This window comes from Ochlerotatus camptorhynchus, unplaced genomic scaffold (assembly GCF_037179485.1).
Source record: "Ochlerotatus camptorhynchus isolate MF236.1 unplaced genomic scaffold, CSIRO-AGI_Acam_v1.1 ptg000040l, whole genome shotgun sequence".
NCBI classification, from domain to species: Eukaryota; Metazoa; Arthropoda; class Insecta; order Diptera; family Culicidae; genus Ochlerotatus; species Ochlerotatus camptorhynchus.
Genome location: NW_027040531.1, coordinates 444532 through 467676, shown reverse-complemented (window position 1 = coordinate 467676; position 23145 = coordinate 444532). Strand labels below are relative to the sequence as shown.

Here is a 23145-nt window from a genome sequence, read left to right as displayed (position 1 = left end):
GTGGATGACGTTAAGAAAAAGGATTTTTGCTTTGGCGCGCGGGAGCGGAAAACTGTTGAGCACCGAGCCAACTCGATCCTGAATCCGATGCGAGTTAGAGAGCGGATTGCTAGGCAACGGCGCTCCACAACCCGCACAGGGTTGTTGCGTTATCACTGAATTTGTGAATGGGGCTGAATACGCCGAGAGCGAGCGAATTGACTGCTGAGGGAACAAAGGGGAGCGAGAGTTGAACGGACAGTCACACACCTAAAGGTTTGGGGACTGTGTCACGTGAAAGGTGGTGCTCACGGGCAGTGCTGCCAGCGGTATAAAAGGTCTTGTGTGGGGAAATGCTAGCGGGTCAGTTTGTTTTTATTTTTGCATTCTTATCAGAGCTCGAGAGAGTTTTTCTCACGGTTGTGGAGCTCGTAGAGAGTGGGTGCGCTCTGCATTTGACGGCTCTGAGGGTGAGTGTATATGGACCATCAGGGTCGCGCGCATGAATTCCAGCCTCGGGATGCTGCTGGCCCGTTCTGTTGCACACGTGGTCCACTAGAGACACGATGGTGTACTAAATCTGGGAGCCAGCTGGTGCCGACCCGCTCTGGCCAAAGTGAGAGAATCCGGCTCCCGTGAGTGAACGTGTGCTAAAATCAGGGGGATATCCTGGCTTGCCAAACTGGCTCGCTATTCGGAGCCTGTGCTCCAGTTGGTGTTCCGGTTTAGGGTCGTGCTGTTGTTTTTGTATAAATTTGTTACTTAATGCTTTAAATATATGTGCAGTGAGAGTATACTTTTTCTTTTTGATTTGATCACTATTAGCCACCTTTTATCTTCGTGAGGTAAATCGCGATAAAGGGGGAAGGAAAACGCGTTTCGAAAAAGGATTTTCCGGTGGACAAAAAAGGTCGGAACAAAAGAAACCAGAGTGAGGAGTGCGGGTGGCTGGTGAAGCGAATAAGGAAAAAAAAAACCCAAAGCAAAAATGATTGGCATTGAAAGTGCCAGGTGGAATTGGGGGAGGAGGAAAATCTGTTGAAGATGAGCTGGTGAACGGTTTTCCCATTTCGGTGGTGCTGGTAGTGACAGCGAAAATTGGGCCTAGAAGATGCCGAAGCATTGGAGGATGTTGTAATTGTGGTTCTGGGGAATGGAGATAGAAGATTGAAATGAGTTTTACCAGTCGGATTAGGACCTCCGTGAAGCGGCAGAAGTAGCAGAAGCAGCAGCAGGAAGAAAATGGATTTAGTGGAAAGCATCCAGTGGTTTTCGGTTGAAGAATTGTGAGTGTGGGCCCCCAGCCAAAACCGAGCAATCTGCTCGTGATTGAGTGGAATTTTCTGGAGTGGTCGTGTGTGGCCGTCACTGTGGATGCCGTGGAAGAACCAACCCAGCGCGATAAAGGTGTGAAGTGTGAAAAATTGAAGATTGAAAAATCGAGAAAGACTGATCAGTGGGAAATTTTTGCTTGATGGAAAATCTGTGGGAGTGAAAATCGAGCCATGTGAAAAGTGTGCAGCACACACAGGAAAAAGCGTGAGCGTGAGCCCGAAAAGAGAGCGGAAGAGTCGGAGTTGGCTCTGGAAATCCAGAGCAGCTGAGAGAGTGCTGTGCAGTTCGAGTTGGCCGTTGCTAGCCCCTGGAGTTTGGCAGTTTGTCGGAAGAAACAAGGGCTGCTGTGAGTGTTGTCCGTTCGGTACGTAATTCGCACACACATGCGGTGTGTGTGTGTGCAGGATAGCATTTTTCGAAAAATAGCTCTCTCGCTCACCAACAATGTGCCGTGTGTTCGAGTGCTTCCCGCTGGTGTTTTGTGATAATGCTCCACTGCAAAGATGTGGTAATGATATGGAAATTAATCCTAGTCTTATTCCCCACCCTTAGTAGAGTGTGTAGTTGTTGCCCAGTTGAAGTTCGATTACTCCAGATAGGCTACCGATCGTAGTGCATTTACTCGCATTAACGGATACTCCAACATTAAACAATGCGTCCAGTTAATTGGAAAAGCCGATCGAAGGACGTTGGACAATTTTCCTAGCCTAGCCCCACGGCATTGAGCGCGGGGCTGTGTGTAACAGTGTTCGTACACCCCCGTCTCCGAGTAAGCGGAACAGCGGAGCGGAGTGACTCAATTCCTGTGTCGGTGTATGCGTGTTCACCACCTCGATCCGAGAACAATGAAACGCCGAGCGCATAAAAATTTGTCCTTCAAAAGTGTGTTCTAAAAATTCAACTTTTCTCTTCTTTGGTTATCCTCCCAACAACCTGTTTCTGAATCGGACTACAATTGGGCTCCTACTCCCCACACCGTCGTCCTTCATCATTCCTCTTCGAGGAAGCCTGCTGTATGAGCCTGATTCGAAAAGTGGTAAAAAAGCCCTCGACAAACACGAAACTTGCTGCACCTCCATCTCATTAATTGATGCTTACGTTTTTTTCTGTTCAGTGCGTCTACACGCGCTGTTTTTCCCATCCCCCCTATCTGGAGCATAGCATTGAAGAGAGAACATCTTGCTACAACAGGGTGAATTTTTCATTTGTACGACAATGCCCAACCGAAGCCAGTAACATCAACGTCCACCACCAGCAGTGGAGCCATCCACTCACGGAAAGTGATTTTCGGTCGGTGCTGCTGGGGGTTTCATTCATGAGAATGCTCTGGATCCGGATGGCGAGATGCTGGCTCGGTTGCTGAAGAATGTTGGACATGGATTCGGTGTTTTTTTTTTGCTTTTTGCTACCGTCAGTATTTGGTCAAAGCTTTTGAGTTGTGCAGTTTGTCCCCGAGGCTATGAAAACGGAGAGGAAATGCTGAATAGGAAGCTGTTGCTTGAAAAAGGTAGTAGTAGGTGCTGTTTGGGCATGGTGGTTGTGGATTTATGGGATGTGGGTTGATTTTTAGAACAGGACATCTGAATTGAACTCCGTTGATTTGAATGGGTTGTGAATTTAAGCAAAAGCATATCTGATGTGAGTTGAGATAGGGGATTGAGCGTTGCAGGCTTACGTTATACGCTTTGGATGCTTGATTGTGCAACTTTGATGGAACATTTAGTGGAAGAAGCTTCAGTGAAGATAATTGAAGTTCTGCTGTAGCTGTCTTTACTTTTAAATTTTTTATTTAAAATGCAAAACATATTGAATAAGGTACACAGTAGACTGATGCAAAATTTGACTTTTTCGCTCCACAGTGCTTAAATGGTTTCAAATCGGGTCCTGATAAGCCTTCCAAAGTTACAACTCATTTGGTTAGAAACAGACTTCGCACAAGCCATTTGAAGTTTACATGTAAATTACTATGGGAAATCTCAACTTTTTGTTCATTGCCTTCTAGTCTTTTTCCATATTGAGCTGGGAAACAGTTCGATAGCTATTCTTATAGAAAATTTTCTCAGCTACATCTTTGCTCAAGATCGTTTCTATGTAAAACGAGACAGGAAAAAGTTATTAATTATTTAAGAGATTAGTAAACTTATGACATGATCAAGCAGCTGCTCTGTAGGCAACACTGTATTTTGCAGTGTTACATAGTAGCCATGATTTTTGTGTCCTATTCAACGCCCCAGAAACACCAATGTTGCCTGCTGAGCAGTTGATTGAGCATGATCATAAGACATCAGCGCATTGAACCATTGATAACTTTCGGTCCTTGCATTTGATCAAAAAGTGATCTTTAGCAAAGTTGGTCCTACAAGCACAGTTGAAAGCTTTTAAAGCAGACCGATATGGTGAATTATTAGATCGACATGAACAAAAATCTTGGTTTTCCCATAGTAATTCCCATACAAACTTCAAATGGTTTGTGCCATCTCAGTTTCTCACCAAATGGGTTCAAATTTTGAGAGGTTAGTCAGGATCCGATTTGGAATCGTTTAAGTATTGTGGAGCGAAAATTTCAAATTTTGCATCACTCTAGTACACAGTGCCTATTTGAACCGGGTTTTTTCACAGTTTAACTTTGAAGCTCTTTAGAAAAAAAAAAAAATAGCATAAACTAGATGTTTTTGCATCAAAAGTTTTGTGAAAGCGGCTTCTTCAACGAATAAATATCGAATTATAATAAAGAACACAGAAAGTTACATTTTAATTATGATACAATTAAGGCCCCGTATCGTGGGTAGATCACCTTTTCGTAGTACGTTACGGGATGTAAGATCTACCACCGATTTTTAGTCCTGACTACTTCAAACTACGGGAACAAGACATAAACACATATTAGTCCTTGCTACTTTTTATGCCTTGTTGCCTGGACCAAGGATGATCTTCAACCAAGGAAAAAAAAAGTCAGTAAGTCTTTATCTATGTGATTCCTAATATTCTATTCGTAGTTCCATAGTTTGAAATGGTTAAGACTAGGGTTCTGATGCATGATTATTATCGGTGTCATTGCTTAATTTTGTTGCTAAGGAATCCAATTCTGACTGAAAAAGGGGCGTGCCTTTGGAGGGTGCTTATGTTGAAGAACAGCTAATGCAGAACATTGCCTTTTGTAGCTAAATTCTGGCTTATTCAGCCTCTAACCAGCTAAATTGCTACTTTCATTTATATTGATTGAGACAAAATTGATTTTCCTGATTTTACTCATTCATCGTTGTAGTGTGGGGTGCGACTGATTAGTTCGAAAACTATTACGTCTTCGCCACATCTAGGTTAAGATTACTGAATATCCCTTTTGTGTGTGTGTGTGCTGATTAAGACTGACTGCCACCTGCGTTCTTCAACTAATTTTGTTCCTCGGTGCTGTCGTGTCAGCAAAGTCCTCCGGTTGGTAATTGGTCGTTCGCCAACTGCTGTAGCGATGATTGCTGATCATCAATTTACTCGGTGTCCAAAGTACGCTGCAATGTATGGGTCTGTCAAAGTTCCATGCGGTTATTGTTGTTGCCAAGTGTGATAATGCTGATTTCGGTTGTTTGGTTGTCGCGTTTCTCGTGGTTCCAATGCCGGGTGCCTCAAGCGTGGATTCTGCAGACAACCAGAATGCACGTATATTCAAAGTTGTTTTCGTGATATACAAACATATATACAAACAAACAATTCGTATAAAATGCAAAGAAATGGCTTATACGTACCAAAGTAGAGGCCATATACGTGCATATTGTAATTTGATTTTAAACGAGTTGATTTAACATCATATACGATTTAATCTGTAATAACCAATTCATTTTGAAAAGTCTTACGATGTAATCCGATTTAATTAGTAATGCAGTACGTCGGAAATTTGCATTCTATAAGATTTAACACAAACATAATGCGAGGTATGCCATTCTTAAGTGTGATTTTGACTTAAACTGTAGCAATTTACGATACTGTCTATACAAGGTTATACGACTTATGGTTGTCTGGGTCTAGTACAGGGTTAGCGTTGTGTCAGCATCTAGTTCACGGTCTTATCATAGCAGGAAAAATAGAGAAAATTTATCATTTTTGGGAAGATTGCAGCGTAGCAAAAAAAAATTTTATAGATTTCATTACTTATGAAAATCAACAAAGCTGAGAGGCACTCTAAGCTGTTAAGCTGTGTTCGAAGAATTATCTTTCCATGTCTACTTTTAAAATTTACGGTCGGTCGAAAGTATTCAATATTTCAGATTAATGAAATTGAGACTTTACTGAAATTCAGAGAACTTCTAGTAAGTCGAGATAAATTCTTATAAGTTAAGAGAACATCATGCAATTTCTGAAAACAGTGTAAAAGTTCAGGGAGCATTGTTGAACATAAAAGAACTTCGTAGTATTAAGACAACTTTGTAGAAGGTCAAGGAGCTAAAAGTTCGGGAAACTTTCTAGAAGAGCTGCAAATACATGTTTAGAAAATTTTTTTACAGCTCAGTGAACTTCTTAGAGCTAGTTCGTAGAATATCGTTTAGACTGTAGAGTTTTGTCATTTTTGTAGAAGTTCAGAGAACTTTACAGAACTTCATCAAACGTTGTTGAAATTTAGCAACTTTTGTTGTAATTCGGATTTTCAAGAACTTCATTGAACTTCGTAAAACTTTAGGGACATTTTAGAAATTTAGAAAAATTTATAGATATTTGGGGACCTTCGAAGAGCTTCAGAATGTTTCGTTGACATTCAGGGAGTTTTGTACAAAAATGGGGTAAAATTCTTAGAAGTTTGTTTAATATCAGGAATCTTCATACAATTTCTTGGACTTTCTTTTGTTTTCAGAGCTCCTTTGTTATAAATTAATGGACTTGGAATAGTTCGGGAAACTTCGATGAAAATCAACGAAATTGTTGATAGTTCAGGAAACTTTAAAGAAGTTTAGCATATTAGGTAGCAATTCGAGAATTTCGTTATATTTCAGGGAATTTTGAAAAATTTAAGGGTCTTCGTAAATGTTTTTTTTTTTTAATTCTTTATTAAAGAGATTTTTAGCCTTAGGCTAGTTCATCTCTACGTAAATGTTCGGCATACTTTGTTGAAGCTCAGCAAACTTCGTAGAAGTTCAAGGCATTTCACTGAAGCTTAGAAAATAACGTAGAGGTTGAGCAAACTTCGTGGAAGTTCAGAGATTTTCGTATACTCAGCTTAGAGAACTTCAATGTTGTTTCTTTAAAGACTTATTTCAAAAAAGCTCAAAGAACTTCCTGGAAACCTCGTTTCGGTCGGATGCTCAATTATTTGAATGTTCAGGATCTTTCCGGAGGTTAAGAGATCTTGGTCGAATATAGAGTGCTTGGATAAAAAATAATATCGAACTTGGATGAAGTTCAGAGAACATCAGCATCAGCATGAGCATGATTGACCGCCCACGGTTGCTACTCTGCTATTGCCATATCAGCTGTAATTACACAGAGAACCAATAGACGATGCTTGGGACTAGCAATCATCCACAATGTGTAAAAACTGGTAATCTCAAACTAGGCAATACCAGACCCGGCAGCGCCCGAACACAGGTCAAGAAAGAAACGGGTAGGAATGTATTGACGTGACACTCGTTTTGATGCAAGCCGTGAAATCCTCTGCACTTTCACGACGAATCACTAGGATGTTGGGTAAGAGGGTTGGGTTTGCAGCAGGGTTCGTTTTGGTAAACGATAAGCTGAATTGATGTCCTTATGATCATATAATGCGAATAAGCTTGGGACTGAATCCACGATCTTCAGCTCATTATGCAAAAAAATTTGCCATTAGGCAAACGATCTCCTCTTTAATCATCGAGTTGCTGTTATTACCATATAGTCATATTAACAAATAAAACGATTGACGAATCTTGAATGAGGATTTGTCTGAGATTAGACTCATGATGTTTTGTTCAGTAAGCAAAAACGGTTGCTCTAAGGCCACCGAGTCCCTCATATCACATCATACCGTTACTCGAGTTGTTGTAACCATTCAAACCTGGCACCGACGACGACAATTTTCGGAAAGTACAGGAGCGATTTGCAAATCCGAAAACTATAAGCTACGAAAAAGTACTTAGGCTTTCATTGAGTTCCAATGTTTTCGATTTGCTCTTTACGCATTGTTCAGGCTATGATAGCAAACTATGAACGACGTGACGATTGTTTGGGCCCTGGTTAGTTAAGATATTCAAATGAAATTGCGTTCTCAAAACCAGTATCGCTTTTCTTATATTCTAACTACCCAAATCCGCAAAATAGACACAAGTCAATTTGATTTGCAACTTGCGGCCGAGTTCATTAGGAAATATCAGCAACATACATTTTTACCTTACACTAAAGTAGATAAGCGCTGAGCAATTGGGTAAGGTTCACAAACATTACCCAGTGAAGTTTATCCAAAACTATCCATTCTTTGAGGAATTTTTAATTTCAATTTTAAATTTGATTTCAATTATCCAACAGGCGTTGCGACTACTTCTCCGAGTCTTGTAACTATTAACAAGGCATAACAAGTAACAAGTACTAAAATGTGTTCCTTTGATAGTTGAAAAATCCTGTAACGCACCACGAGAAGGTGATCTACCAGTGTTACTGGTTTGATGAAGTGCAGAGAACATTGTATGAGTTAAAGGAGATTCTTACAAGTTTAGCAAACTTGATTGAAATCAGTTGTAGCTCGTATAAGCTGTGGAACAATCAAAAAATCGATGAATCTTGCCATGTTACATGGGAGGGAGCTTCGGAAAAGCTAAATCTATTGGAAAGAAATTCAGGGAGCTTCGTTGGAGTTTATGAAACTGAGCTTGAGTTTAAGAAACTCTGTGGAAGTTCATGAGCTTTCGGAGATGTTTAAGAATCTTCGTTGAATTTTAGAGAACTTTTTGTAGGTCCAATAAAACATCAATGAAATCCTCCGGATATTTTTCAAGACTTATTATTCTGAAGATCTGCATCTGTTCAAATATTTAAATGTCGTCACTCACATATTATTCCAAGATTTTAGGTTGGTCATTTTTTTTTCTTGATTTGTTTTCTGTCGATCTTGTTTTCCGTGCTGAGCACCAATGCTACCCACGCCAGGGAGGCAGCTCCCACACCTGGACCCTACCTATCGACCCATAAACTCATGAACCGGGGACAAACGGCTTTACTTCCCGTGATCAGAGATGTTATGCCTCAGAACATCCCGGCGGCGCCGACTGGAATTGAACCCAGGCCTGCTGGGGTGAGAGGTAATCACGCTTACCACTACACCACCGGTGCTGCTACAGCAGGTTGGTCATCAAGAATTTAAAAGATCAAAATTTAATTAATGATGATTTTAATAAAATCCTCTGGATATTTTTTCAAGACTTCTAACTATCTTAAATTATTCAAATGACGTCCTCAGATATTCTCTGTTGATGGCAGTATTGAACACGTTTTTAGCTAACGGAATATTTCAGTAAAGTTGGTTGGATTTATTTTTCAATTCTGCAGGTTCGTAAAGTATTTTTTTCTGAAGATCTTCAATGGATCACAATTTCAAATGCCGTCGCTCAGATGTTCTTTCAAGATGGTGGATCAGTAGATTTTCAACTGATCGATGGTTTTGCTTTATCAAGTATTATTGTGAAGATCTTCAACTGTTCAGAAATTCAAGTGTCGTTTCTAAGATATTCTCAAATGAGGACGTTGATCAGGAAGTATTCAAATGCTCCAGCTAATCAAATATTTCAGTTAATTCCTGTGCATGTTCAGGTCGCCTTTATTTAAATAAAACGGATTTGTATTACATCATTCATTATCATCAATTAACACACCATATTTAACTCTATTTTGCGACAAAGCGGTATAGTGATTATTTAGTAGCTGGTAAAATGATGAATAAACGCCATTCAATTTTATACTCAGTTAAATTGCTGAATATCGGCTCAGTAGAAGCGTTAACATGCATGGAGTTAAGTGTTGTCTAATGTGAGCAAAACTAGCTGTCTAAGTTCACCAGACTTTCTTGTACAGAGGTTGTGTAAAAATTGACGCATATCGTATAATGATTCACTGCAGCTTGAGGCTGTAAAATCGAAATTGATAAAGCATTTACGTATACTGAAAATGTTAGTTGGGTACATGCCATGAGATGAGTAATATACACTTTTTATCAGCTTTAAATTGCAGCTATAAGATTTTTTTTTCATCAGAAACATGTATATAGCAGTAGAGTAAGCGTTTAATAGCTACTGTTATTCAATTTGACTGACAAGCTGAATAATAATTGCATAAATGCTGAATAGGTGCTACCCGAGCAAAGTAAAATAACAACCTGATATCATCTTGAAAACAAGTCTTGTTATTCCAGACATCATTTTGTTTTCAGTTATTATCGCATAAATAATTTAGTTATCAATCTCGAATAATTTTGTAATCAGTTGGTATCATGAAAGAATATGATGCAAGGTTAGTTCCAAACTTCAAATATTATCCACATGGTGATGAAAAAAAACCACTACCAATTATATTTCAGTTATCAGCGTAAGGCTTTAATACCAAATCTATAAAATAATTTTGAATTTTGTTAATAAAATTGGCATGGATCACAAGATTTGTTATCAAGATGTTTTCAATTATAACTAAATCAGTTATTTTTGTGATATCCCAACCGGGTATCAGATATGTGATATAACCGGGTATCAGAACTTGTTATCAATTTGGTATAATCCTTTGCTCGGGTACTCATACCATTTTCACAGTCTTCCTTAGCTCCCTTTTATGAGGCCTCTCTTAGCTCAGTCGGTAAAGGCGCAGCTACAAAGCAAGACCATGCCGAAGAAGGTGGCTGGGTTCAATTCCCGGTCCGGTCTAAGATTTTTTCGGGTTGGAAAATTTCTCGACTTCATTGGGCATAGGTAAAGTAGTATGATTGTACTTTTGCCACACAATTATACTAATGTAAAAATGGCACAGGCATCGAAAGCTCTAAATTTATAACTGTGGAAGTGCATGTAGAACACTAAGTTGAGAACACGCAATAAGCTAACATGCGATAAGCAATCAGCTTAGCATGCGAAGAAGAAGAAGGCAAGCTGAATAATAGTTGTATAAATGCAGAAAAGGCGCTATTCTTATTATTTTGACAGCATTTACCTGTAGTTGAATTCACAACTTATATGCAGCTGCTTTACATCACAAAACTGCAAAAAGTAAGCTTAGAAGCTGTAATTGTTTGTTGGTTACCTTCTGAAAAAAAATGCAGGAACACTACAGTTTTTTTAGAACAGTCCTGAAACTTCAAAGAAGTTGGGAGTCCCATGATCGCCAGAACAATTGTGCGAATTTTAATTAAGTTCTGAGCACTTTAGGAGAACTATGAAAACATTATGTTTGATCCATTAACATCAGAAAATGTGCAGAAAATTTCAAGAAGTTCTGAGAATTACATGGATTTTCTAAAAAATTAATGAAAGTTTTGAGATTTTAAGGGAAACTCAAGAGCTACCAAGAAGTTTTAAGGTCTTTTAGATAAGTTCCGATATCCTCGGCGCAGTTAGATAAATTTTAATAAAATTTCTAGAAATTCAGTGGAGATCAAAGAGCATATGGGCAGTTCCTTTAACTTCAGGAAGGTGCCAGAAGATGCCAGAAGATGCCAAAACTTCAGTTGAGTTCGAGAACTCAGAGCCATTCCCAGATTATAAAGAAAATTCCGGGAACTTCAGGGAAACTCAGATAACACAGGTAAATTTAAATAACTGAGAAAATTAGGGAAGTTTAGATAACTTAACAATTTCAAAAACGTCTCGGAAGTTGTGATAAATTCTCGGAAATTTATTAATCGTGGGAAGTTTAGAGATCTTTAGTGCAGTTCCAGGAACATCATCAAAAGAGAAGCGAGAACTTCACGAAAGATTAGAGAACTTCATGAAGGTTCACAAACATTGTAGGAAGAAGTTTCGAAGAATGAAAAGAAATACAAAAGCGGTGCCGGTGGTGTGATGGTAAGCGTGATTACCTCTCATCCTAGCAGCCCTGGGTTCAATCCCAGTCGGCGTCGCCGGGATTTTCTGAGGCATAACATTTCTGATCACGTCTTCCTTCGGAAGGGAAGTAAAGCCGTTGGTCCTCGGTTCATGAGTTGATGTGTCGATAGGTATGGTCCAGGTGTGGGAGCTGCCTCCCTGGCGTCGGTAGCATTGGTGCTCAGCACGGAAAACAAATCAAGGAAGTTTCAGCAACAGACTGCGGAACAATGAGGAAATTTCTGGAAAATGTGCTTCAACCTCAAGGTAGAGTCATGAGCTTCAAGGAAATTGCAGTACTTTTAAAAAGTTCTTTGACTTCAGGGATATTCAGAAAACTTAAGAGATGTCAAGCAATCATCAGAAAAGTCTCCCAAACTTATTAGAAATTGCGGAAACTTTCAAAAAGCTAACTTTAGAGGTCTCCAGAAACGCTTAGAGATCTTAAGGCCAGTCTCGATAACTTTAGGAAAGTTCAGATTTTTTTTTTTGGAGCAGTTTAAAGATCTGTAAATGTTATATTCTATGAATTCAGAATAGCACTACACTACCAATAATCGCAAATCAGTCCCATCTGTAAAAACCTGGAAATGAGAAAACAGCGGTCAAAGATTTTACAAGTTTTCTGATTTAACACATATTTTAGAGGGATAAATTTAAAAATAAATGTACCATGTGATAGAATGCATCTATATTTACAAAAAAAAAAATAGGATAAAATTTCGTGAAATTTTTATTTTATCGCCAAAATCTGAGTGGGACTGACTTGCGATTACATTTTGTTTTTCTTTATTTACGAGGTTGTCAGCCTAAAGGCTGGTTCGCCTCTGAATACGATTACATTTAACGTCAATGAGAAAAATAAACGCAAGTCAGTCACAATTCCATGACGATGCTGCATTAGTTTAGCACAGTATTGAACAGTAGAAAGATACCATGGTCGCAAAGAACGTTATTGTTTGATTCTGGATTTGTTCCGCTGGTTCCAGAGCAATGGCTGGAACATATTCCGGTGAGTATGGGTCTTCATCAGATCAGAGCCAAACGTACCAAACCCACCATGCGATAAATCAATTCACATGAGAATTGAAAAATAAGATCAATAAGAGTCATGATGCCACACCTGGACATGTTCCGGGTATTCCCGGGGAAGTGGTTAATCCTTTTAAAATCAAAATCTATCAATCGATACATCAAATCACATGAGAATTCAAAGCCATATCCATTGGCGGTCAAACTGAGTATCGTAAGCACTATATTGGCCACATCCGGACATGTTCTAGATACCCTAAGGAACGTGGAAAAATCTGTCTTGAGACAAATCTCATGATGCGATGTGTTGTCTAACAAATTTAATTCTATAGATGCAATCCTAAAAACATATCTGTGACGTTGTTTTATAGTTTATTTAATGAAATCCATTTTTTTCTAATAGGGCTGACTTGCGGTTACTTTTCACTGTGGGACAATTTGACTTGGAATTGTTTTTCATTTTTCTTGAACAAACCACCTTTTTTTCAAAAGCACATCTCAAAAAACATAGAAAGATAAACAGAATAATGATGCTAACTCAAAATTGATAAAAATGCAGATGGGACTGACTTGCGATTACCGGCAGTACAGGTCTACCTCAATATAACGTAACTGTCACTTTTGACTTCCATCGTCGATATCTCACAAATAACAATTCAGCATAACCGTAGATGGGGGATTGTCTCATATATCCGATGGTGTTGTTACTTCGTTTGATTTAATGATTGTTAGCTAGAAATCAGCGATGGAAGTCAAAAGCGACAGTAACGTTATACCGAGGTATACCTGTATTAGCTTCAGGAAAATGTTGAGAACCTTTAAGAACTTCTTTCACTTCGGGGATATTCAGAAAACTTAAGAGATGTCAAGAAATCATTAGAAAAGTCTCAAAAACTCAAGAAAAATTGCGGAAACTTTTTAAAAGTTAACTTAAGAGATCTACAGAGACGCTTAGAGATCTTAAGGTCAGTCTCAATAACTTCAGGAAAGTTCAGACTTTTTTTTTGGGAAATTTAAAGATCTGTAAATGTTAAATTCTATGAATTCAGGATAGCACTCTTAGCTTCAGGAAATTTTTGAGAAACCATAAGAAGTTCTGGGAGTTTAAGGGGAGTTTAGAGAAATCCTGAAATGCTAAAAAACTTCAGACATAATTTAGCATTATAAATCAACAGATTTCCAAGGAAATTTAAAGATTTTTTTGACAGATGCATTGATTTCAGGGCAGTCCCAAAAACTTCATGAGAATTCCTTTAGCGCATGGATTTGAGATAGTCGATCGCACATATGAAAAATCAGTGAGTAACAAGCCCTTTATTACCATGACAGCTCTGGTTAAAATGGTAGAGGCATTGACGAAGACGTAACACGTAGGAAGTAACAGTTCATTTGTAATTTGTAAGATATTACTGAAAAGATAAAAAATGTCTCATGCTTCATGAAATTTATTCCAAATCTATCCTAACCAATCTATATATGAATTCCATTCCGTTAAAGGAATTACATCATTTCATACTGATGTGTGTTTTTTTGTAAAAGTATCCTCTTCCGTTGAAGTGTTCTGTAGTGAGCACAATTTTCGAGTGTGTAAATGATTCCCCCACAGTAATCAGAGATTTGTTCCATTATTGAACTCAATCGAAACTATACTGCCGGTTGTAGATACTAGCTGTTATCGATTCAAATATTTATAAATAGCCACATGGAGAGAGACAGAGAGCGGAGCAAAAAGCAATCTTCTACCACCACTGACACTGACTGGTTATTGCTACTCTGCCAGTTGCTACTACCATCAGAAAGCTACGTGAATGTAGAACGCCTAGTAGCTAGTACATGTAACTAGGGGTAGAAACAATGAACGCTGTACCAAATCAGATTTCGGACCACCTCTACAGTCCTTCAGTTCCAGAAGAGCGATGGTGGGTGGTGGGTTGGTGGGTGGATGGCTGAGTGGCAACTGTCCAGACTCTATTGCCGCGTGCTTCGGCAGTAGTATGTAGATAAATGGAAAAGTTTAGTCCTTTAGCTAAAAGTGTAACGGAGAAAACAGGTCACCACCAGAGGTGTGGGCCCGGGATTGAACATTTTTCGATGAACTTTTGGGTCGATATGATCTCGTGCTGGGATGTGACATATTTATAATGCAAAATGCACATGCAGTGAAGTAACGGCACTGCAACACCAATTCGCCGGGAGCGATCGGTAGCTGGTGCTTTTGCATGTACGCGTGAACACATTGTTTCCATAGGCCGAAAGCTGTCCCAGGGAGAAAAAGTTCTGCGTAATTAACTTTTTGCTAATACAGTTATACATACATCAACATGTCAATTACCAGCGTGGCATTGCCTACCGGTTGCTGTCTGCCTAATTGAATTTGCCAGGCGGGAAGAGTGCAGTTTCACGGTGTTGGCATCAAATATGCAGAAGCACTCGTTCCGGTATGCATGAAATTTTTAATTTGTGCTTGCCTTTTTTTTCGTACTGTTTGTGTCTAAAATCAGACTAAAATACAACGATATAGCCTATAGCGTATCGTACCCATCAGAGGATAAATACGCACATGCCATGGATCACACGTACGCACCAGGCAGATCGGAAGCGATAAATTTAGACCTCCCCAAACATAGTTTAGAACCGTTATGGCCCTGCACGCACACTCCATTCCCGTCATCGGAACGTATTCAACAGACGTCATACATTTCGGTCACTGCCAGGCTCTATATCTCCCTCCTTTGCTTCCAACAAATGCGCGTGATCAGGACGTGCCACAAATGGGTAATAAGGGATTCGCCGGTGAATTCTAATGTACTGGGGTTGGAAGGAGATTCCCGCTTTTTTTTTGTTTTTTGGGTTGTGAATCAGAGAGCTACGGACTGAATGTTGCTGGCGGAGGCACCCATCAATAATTTATGGAGGGATCGCGTGGTAAAAATCCGTTTGCAAACCGCATCCGGAAACCGGATCGAATTGGGTGCGAATTTATTGATTCAGATTTAGTCGGATGGGGTTTTGCCGGTTTTCGAGTGCCTAGTGTCATCCACCGCCGGTGCCTATTTCAGCTTTAATTAGCTGGCAAAGCCATTTAATCTGGTGACATCTGTTGAAGTGGGCATTGTTTGCGCAACTAATATGAAACGGTACCGCAAAAAAACAAAAACAAAAATCTACAAGCTCCCCATGTACAATATCCATTTCCGCTACATCGATGGAACGAACCGAATCACATCGAATCGCTGTCTGTGGTTTACTGACAGAGATTATAGTGATAATCTCCCATCAGGCGGATAAATTATAGCGATTTGCCAATACCTGGTTCTACACCCAAGTGGGAAATGTAGTTTTCTCTTTCAGTTTTGTTTGAACAATGTGCGGAATCTGTATGGAATCAACGCATAGATGGGATATGTAATGTCGTTAGAAGACTTTCTGGAAATATTCAAGGATATGATTTATTGGAGCAAAGCTTTGTATAAAAGTATTGATTCTGGAAAAAGTTGCAATCTGTTGTAACTATGAATGACTTTTATTGTCGAAAAATTACATTCAATGTATTTGCTTTGTGTGTACTGATGAGGATGAATTATTAAACTTATATATGTAGGTTTGTTCTTTTGTTCGTATCATAGTCGGTCTCTCCCCTTATAGGCATAGTAATTATTGGTCGCGTCGAACCGAGAGTCATTAATCATAAAATATTCATGTTGGATTGCGTGTTTAAGTCGAGCATAGCACTGGTTGTTATGATTACTACACAAAACAGATTACAGCACTAGCCCTTGGTGTAATGTAATTTTTTGCTGATTTTGTTTTAGTTACGGTGTGTAAAAGGCTGTCTACAAACCACGTGAGCAGGGTTTCAGAGATTTAAGAAGGGGGTCCCTGCGTGGGTAATCACCATATTTTTTTTTATTAAATTTGTACGCCCTATGACACTTGACAAACACGAGTTTTCATCGAAAAATTATCTTGCTCATACTTAGAATGGTGATTAAACTTCTAGCCAGGCCGGAGGAGCCGCACTCGCGAGTTTGAAATGAGGCCAGTGTAGCATTTTTCTGAGGCGTAGACTTCATACGATAAAACGGGAGCAAGGTTCGCTGCCATTAATTTTCATGTTTTTTTCACACGCTCTTACTCTCACCCTGAGTGTCAAATCATCCTCTCTCCTGAGTTCGTTGTTGCTCTCTTTCGAGTTTTTGATTACTTCTTCCATATTCCTGCCCCCACTCACTCAAGGCGCGGACTGCCTTAACTCGCAGGGCAACAGTATTTTAAAACCTCCTGTGAGTGTGAGGAGTTTCATCAAGCTACATAGAAACTGTCTAAACATATGTTTGCTTTGATTTTCTTAGAGTCCATCAATGGAACTTTTGCATTGTTCGGGTTGATTTTTCAGAATTATTTCCAATAAGGGAGCATGCCCCTCCTGCTTTTGTCACGTTTTCTCAATATCCAATGCATCCACTCATTTTAAAACCCCCCTATCCCCTTATAACGTGACATACTTAATGGATGATCCCTAATATGTTTAAAGAGAAGTTCACGTTGCGCTTTTGCACTAGGTGGTTGTTTTGCTTTTCTTGAACATCTGGAAAAAAATTTCACGCAGTATTTATGTGCACATTTAATTTTTTTCTACCGAGCTCGGCTGTGCAAATCTCGGCAAAAACAAGTTTCACTGAGATCTCAGCAAACATTTCATTTGTTTGTTGAGATTCAGCTAAGCATTATCCGAAACTCAGCAATTAAATGTCACTTTTGCTGAGATCTCAGTGAAACTTTTTTTGCCGAGATTTGCACAGCCGAGCTCGGTAGAAAAAAAAACTAAGTGTGTGGTTTGAGCTTAGGAAACGGTTTTCTAGACAAAAAATATGTTTTCTGGATAATAAGCAATTAAAATTATTTGCGGATTAAAAGTTCAAAATTTGAACTAATAGTTGAGGTTCTACGATTTTGGTCAATTTTGAAGTTCCCAGTCGGTCAGGAATTAAATCTAGCTGGGAAAAAATAATAACGCTCTGGGATTGCATCCAATTGAGTTGACATCTATAGTAAAATTTCTTGGATCGGTTAGGACTACAATTTGGTAGATAAAACAATTCAAGTTTTGACCGCAAAGATGGCGGAGCGATACAAACTTTTTTATTTCATAACATAGATGTTTGCTCTTCTGAGCAAAGGTGTAGAACGTATAATTTTATGAAAACTTGCTGAAAAAGCAGTACATCTTTAAACAACCGAGATACACGGAGTTTCATAAAATTTTCCTGAAAATCTCGTTAGCATTATATTTTTAACATTAACGTTCAAAAGAATACTTTTAGCATTTTTCTGCGATCGGTACTGATCAATTCAATCTTTTCCGAATTAAAACTTTCATTTTAAGAGGGCCTCCCTTAGCTCAGTCGGTAAAGGCGCAGCTACAAAGCAAGACCATGCTGGAGGTGGCTGGGTTCAATTCCCGGTCCGGTCTAGGAATTTTTCGGGTTGGAAAATGTCTCGACTTCCCTGGGCACAGAAGTATGATTCGACTTGCCACACAATTATACTCTATGCAAAAATGGTACAGGCATCGGTAGCTTTCAATTAATAACTGTGGAAGTGCATCTAGAACACTAAGTTGAGAGCACGCAATAAGCTTATATGCGATATGCAATAAGCTTGAAATGCGAAGAAGAAGAAGAAGAAGATTTTTTGAGAAATGGAAAATATACATCACATGAAATTTAAAAAAAAATACATGATTTTCTGAATTAAATTGTTTTTAAATGTGCAAGTGAACAAATAATGTTATCAATGATTCAAAATGTTTCCAAAAAATAGTTGTAAAACCAATTCACAGTAGGGCGAGTCCTTACAAAAAACGGGTCATAATGAAATCTTTTGTTTAAAAACATTATCAAACTACTTTTTAAGAAATTTTGATGCTCCGGAATCGAAATTTTGCGTTCAAATTAAGGTATTTAAAAATTCAATATTCTAGGGTGGTTCTAAAATTTCCATTAAACATTTGTTTTATAGCAAATATCACGTAAAGTTTAAAACAATAATGGAATTTATCTTTGGGTCGTTGTATACATAGGTCTGTTTCAATATCCATACACATTTTAAGCGCACTACATCATGACAGAATCGACATTGAAGGGAGCCACCCTTGAAAATTACCGTAAAAATCAATCTTCTTGAAAATTACCAATTTTAACACAGATACACAAAATTGAGCAAAATGTGGAATGGATATTTAAAATGGTCAAGAAAAACTCTTTCAGACAGTACAAACCCCATACTGACACAATTGTGCGCATTTCTGTTATAGATGTCCAAACATTATTTTTAATATAAATTAGCAATTAAGTAATTTAATAACTTAGTTAAACAAAGCTTATTTAATCAAAATCATTTTATTATATAAAGTGATTGTTTTCATCGTTAAGGATGAGAAACATTGATGCTATTGAAATTAACTATTCATAATTATTGCATTTCTTGATCGTCCGTTATGTCATGCCTTGGTAAAAATTTCATAGTTTTTCAAAGAACCGTCATCTTCATCGCTATGTTTAAAATTCAGTTTATATCGTATTATCCTGAAATTTAGAGACTGAAATTTATCAGCAAATCTGAATAAAATATTATAAAACTAATGATTCATGAAAAATAACTTCCGGCCGGCTTTGCCCCACTGTGCAATTGTTCCACACGTACCTACAAGCTCATATTTATGTACACCTATGGTGCATAGAGGTCTTAATTAATATAATAACAACTTTTTTCTACGAAGTCTAATCGATTTACAGTATCAGGAAAAGTTGTGCGGCATGGTAGTTTCAATATTTTTCAGAGATTTGGTGAAATTTGAGCAATATCTTAATTTTTAGCTAGCAAATAAATGAGTTCGTTTCGTTTCCCATACAAAATTTAAAATTCCCGCAATTCCTGATCAAAGCCAAATTCGTTCAAATTTGGCAGCGTTGTTGGGGATCTCAATACACATCGGAAGAGTATAGTGTTGAACAGGGCGTTGTGGTCCACCATACATACTTGACCCACCCTACTATACAAAATATCACTTGAAAAACACAATTTCGGTCTAAGGCCCGGAGCGCCATACCAATCCGCTCGTCTATTTACTCGGCAGCAACTATTGTGTGGTTCTCCTCATTGTTCTTCATCAGCAGTTATTTCGGTCGATGCGTCGTCCAAAGTCGACGACCGTTTCGTAATGAGTGTGTGAGTGATGACCACGTTTTGCGTCCATTGATGCAATGGAAGCGCTCTGCCCCCGTTGGTGATTCTGCCATACAATGAGACTGCTGAAAGCAGATCCCGTTCTGATGGCTTATTGCTTATTGGATAGCGGAACATAAAGCGTTTATTCAGTTGTACCTTATGACTATAGTTTTACGATGTTTTGTATAGTGAACAAAAATCCTCGACTCTGTAAAGTTAATTCGATTGAGCTTTATCAAATTAATTAATAAACAACAAAAACAATATGATAAAAAACTTGAAGTTCAGATGGTCTTGGATAAGTGGTCACACTTGGAGATGATTGAAAATCTATTATGCGACACATCAGAACCCAAGTAACAATTTTGGTTTTATGAAGGTCATGTAGACCAGGATTTAGACTTGTAGCATGCTTTAAATCCTCTATAAAACTTGCAATGTTACTTAGGAATGCAACAACAGATTTAATGGTAGTCATATCAGCTGCCCTTGACCACATTGACCAGATCCGGACATGTTTCGGGTGTCCTCGGGGAAGTTCCCAGTCTCTGACTATGTTCAAAACCAGGGTTACTACCACTCACTTGCTATAAAAAAAATTTAACAAACAATAAAACAATTATGAAATCATCATATAGTATAATACTAATTAGTACTTGTAAGTTACAAGAAGAGGTCATGAAGTTTTATATGTTTGACCCACAAAATCTGACAAAGTTGCTTTCATTACGTCACAATCACCGATTTTACGACTCGTGAGCGCTCACTCTGAGTGAACGCTCACGAATCATAAGATCGCTAATTGTGACGCTCTCAAAGCGAAATTGACAGGTTTTATGAGTCAAATACATACTTTACTACTTCTTCTTGTTACTTACAAGCAGGGTTGCTTCCACTCACTTGCTATAAAAACATATTTTTCGGAATTATGCAATCCTTAGATGATATAATGATATGCTGTACTTGTAAGTAACGAGAAGAGGGTTTAAAGTATGTGTTTGTCAATTTTGCTTTCAGAGCGTCACAATCAGCGATCTTATGATTCGTGAGCGTTCACTCAGAGTGAGCACTCACGAGTCGTAAAATTGCTGATTGTGACGCACTGAAAGCAATATTGACAGATTTTATGTGTCAAACACATACTTCACGTCCTCATCTTGTAACTTACAAGTGCTACTTATCACTATACCATCTCATGATTTCATAATTGTGAAAAACATTTTTTATAGCAAGTGAGTAGAAGTAACACTGTTTACAAGTACAACATAGCATTATTGCATCTGATGATTGCATAATTCCGAATAATATGTTTTTATAGCAAGTGAGTGGAAGCAACCCTGTTCAAAACTCATCATGCGACATATCAACCCAAGTAAAATTGCAAGTTTTATCGAAGTCTAAGCCATGATCTACAGAACCCTCATAAAACCACAATTGTTACTTGAGAAATCAAATAGAAATTCGAAAACAAGATCAATGGTAAATCCTTTAAATCTGTCGAACCTCTTAACAGAATCCCTTTATGAAGAGCTTTGAGTGGGTTGGCTTATTTCCTTTAAATTCCGTTATAATTGTTTATTGAAAAGTTTAGAAGTTTTGGCCTAGATTTAGTATTCAGCAGTAGGACAAATCAGCTGTAGGCACTGTTAGGATCAACTAAAGATTCTATAAATGTCTTAGGGAAAGCCGGACTCAACAAAATCTCTTGTCCAGATTGCAATAAAATCTACATTGGTTAGACAAAAAGGACTTTGGAAACAAGGTTTAAGGAACACATCGCAGAGGTAAAAAGGCTAACAAAGAGATGGATAAAGGACTTCATTATGAATTTAAATCCAAGGTTGCAGAACATATCGTTACAAAGGGGCACAATTTGACTAAGGAAAACATTAATATCCTGCGGACTGTATCTTCGCCTTGGAAACTAGACGGAGCTGAAAGTTTAGAAATATTTAAACATAATCCATCAACATTGCTTAATAGAGATCAAGGAAACGGATACTCGAGACTCTTTAGCATGCTACCTAAAACGACACATCGTAGCATGCCTCTACCTGTTGGAGACTGAATTTAGGTACCTGGTTAGGTAAATTTTGTGTAGGGAAATTCCATCTTTTTCACGTAAACTTTTTGCCAATGTAAATTAACAGGAGAAATCGTGTAATTCCACGTAGCTTAACATGGAACATTTAAAGTGTTTTTTGTCACTTCATATGTGAAGTTTACGATTTTCAGAGTTGGTTGGAAATGCTATCTAATATCAACATGAAGCTTTAGTGTGATCTTTTACTAGCTAGAGAAACTTCTTCAGAACTTTTTCTAGCGTATACATTATCACACTAAAGCTTCATGATGATATTAGATAGCATTTCCAACCAAATCTTAACATGGAAGTTTACATGATGCACATGACTACATCCGGTCATATTCCTGGTGCACCAGGGGAAATGGCCAGGTATAATACCCGTATCCGACACCTCAAATCACATGAGAATTCGAAAACAAGATCAATGGTAGTTATATTGAGTACCCCCTGACCACATATACTGCCAAGTTTCACAAATTTTCGTAAAAATTTGAATTTCTCAAATATTATTAGTGAACTGATATTGAGTGTCTAACATTGGCAACACTTCAGCATGTTCCGGGTGTCTTTGGGATTGTAGCCGAAATGAGACATGATGCAAATTTAATTCTCAGAGATGAATGCTTTGAACGGTAAAATCTATTGAAAAAAAGTATTAATGCTATTGAACATTAAACTTTGTTAAATTTCAGGGAACAGTATGCAAGTTCAAGGACCTTCATAGATCTGAAGGAAACTTCGTAGAAACTTATAGAAACTTTTTAAAAGTGCAGAAAATTTTATTGGAGTTCGACCTACTTTGCAAAAGCTCAATGCACTTCGTGGAACTTTAGTGATTAAGATTTTCGGGAAATTTTGTTGAAGTTCTGAGAACTTTTTAGAGCCTTATCAAGTTTTGTAGAAATTTGACAAACTTTTGAGAAATTTAGTGAATTTTGTAGAATTTCGTAAAATTTCGTTGAGGTTCTGGGATTGAACTCTGTTAAATTTCAGGGATACTGTAGACGTTCAGGTGACATTGTAGAAATTCAGGCAATTTAATGTAAATTTGGGGATCTTAGTAGAGCATCAGAGAACTTCGTAGATATTTAGCAAGCTTTGGAAAAAATCGGGGAAACTTTGTACAAGTTTTGAGATCATTGCTGAAATTAAACATTCTTTAATACGTTTAATTTCGTTAATGTTTTATGGCCTTGGAAAAGTACAGCGAACTCTGTAGGAATTAAGAAAACTGTGTAGAACTTTAGGTAACTTCTCAGAAAAAAAAGATGAAGTTCTTTATAGTCCAGAAAACAGAAGCAAAACTAAAGTTGCTTCCCAGTAAAAATAAGAAGGTCTAATACGAAATGTTAAGCATGAATATTTTTATTAAATTATTCGCAATATTGGCTACCTTACAGTCTTATTTAGCCATTTGAGGTTTGATAAATAAACAAATTGAAAAAATTTGAAAGTAGTTGCAGACAG

General features: G+C 38.0%; 1 protein-coding gene across 1 annotated transcript in view; it reads left to right on the top strand.

The window, feature by feature from the left end:
* The first annotated feature begins 714 nt into the window (after positions 1 to 714).
* The window catches only part of LOC135713013 (neuronal acetylcholine receptor subunit alpha-7-like), a 382027-nt gene continuing 359596 nt past the window's right edge, over positions 715 to 23145 (top strand). Inside the window, exon 1 of the mRNA XM_065236096.1 lies at positions 715 to 1822. The gene's annotated coding sequence lies outside the window, so the exon portion shown is untranslated. The remainder of the gene's footprint in view (positions 1823 to 23145) is intronic.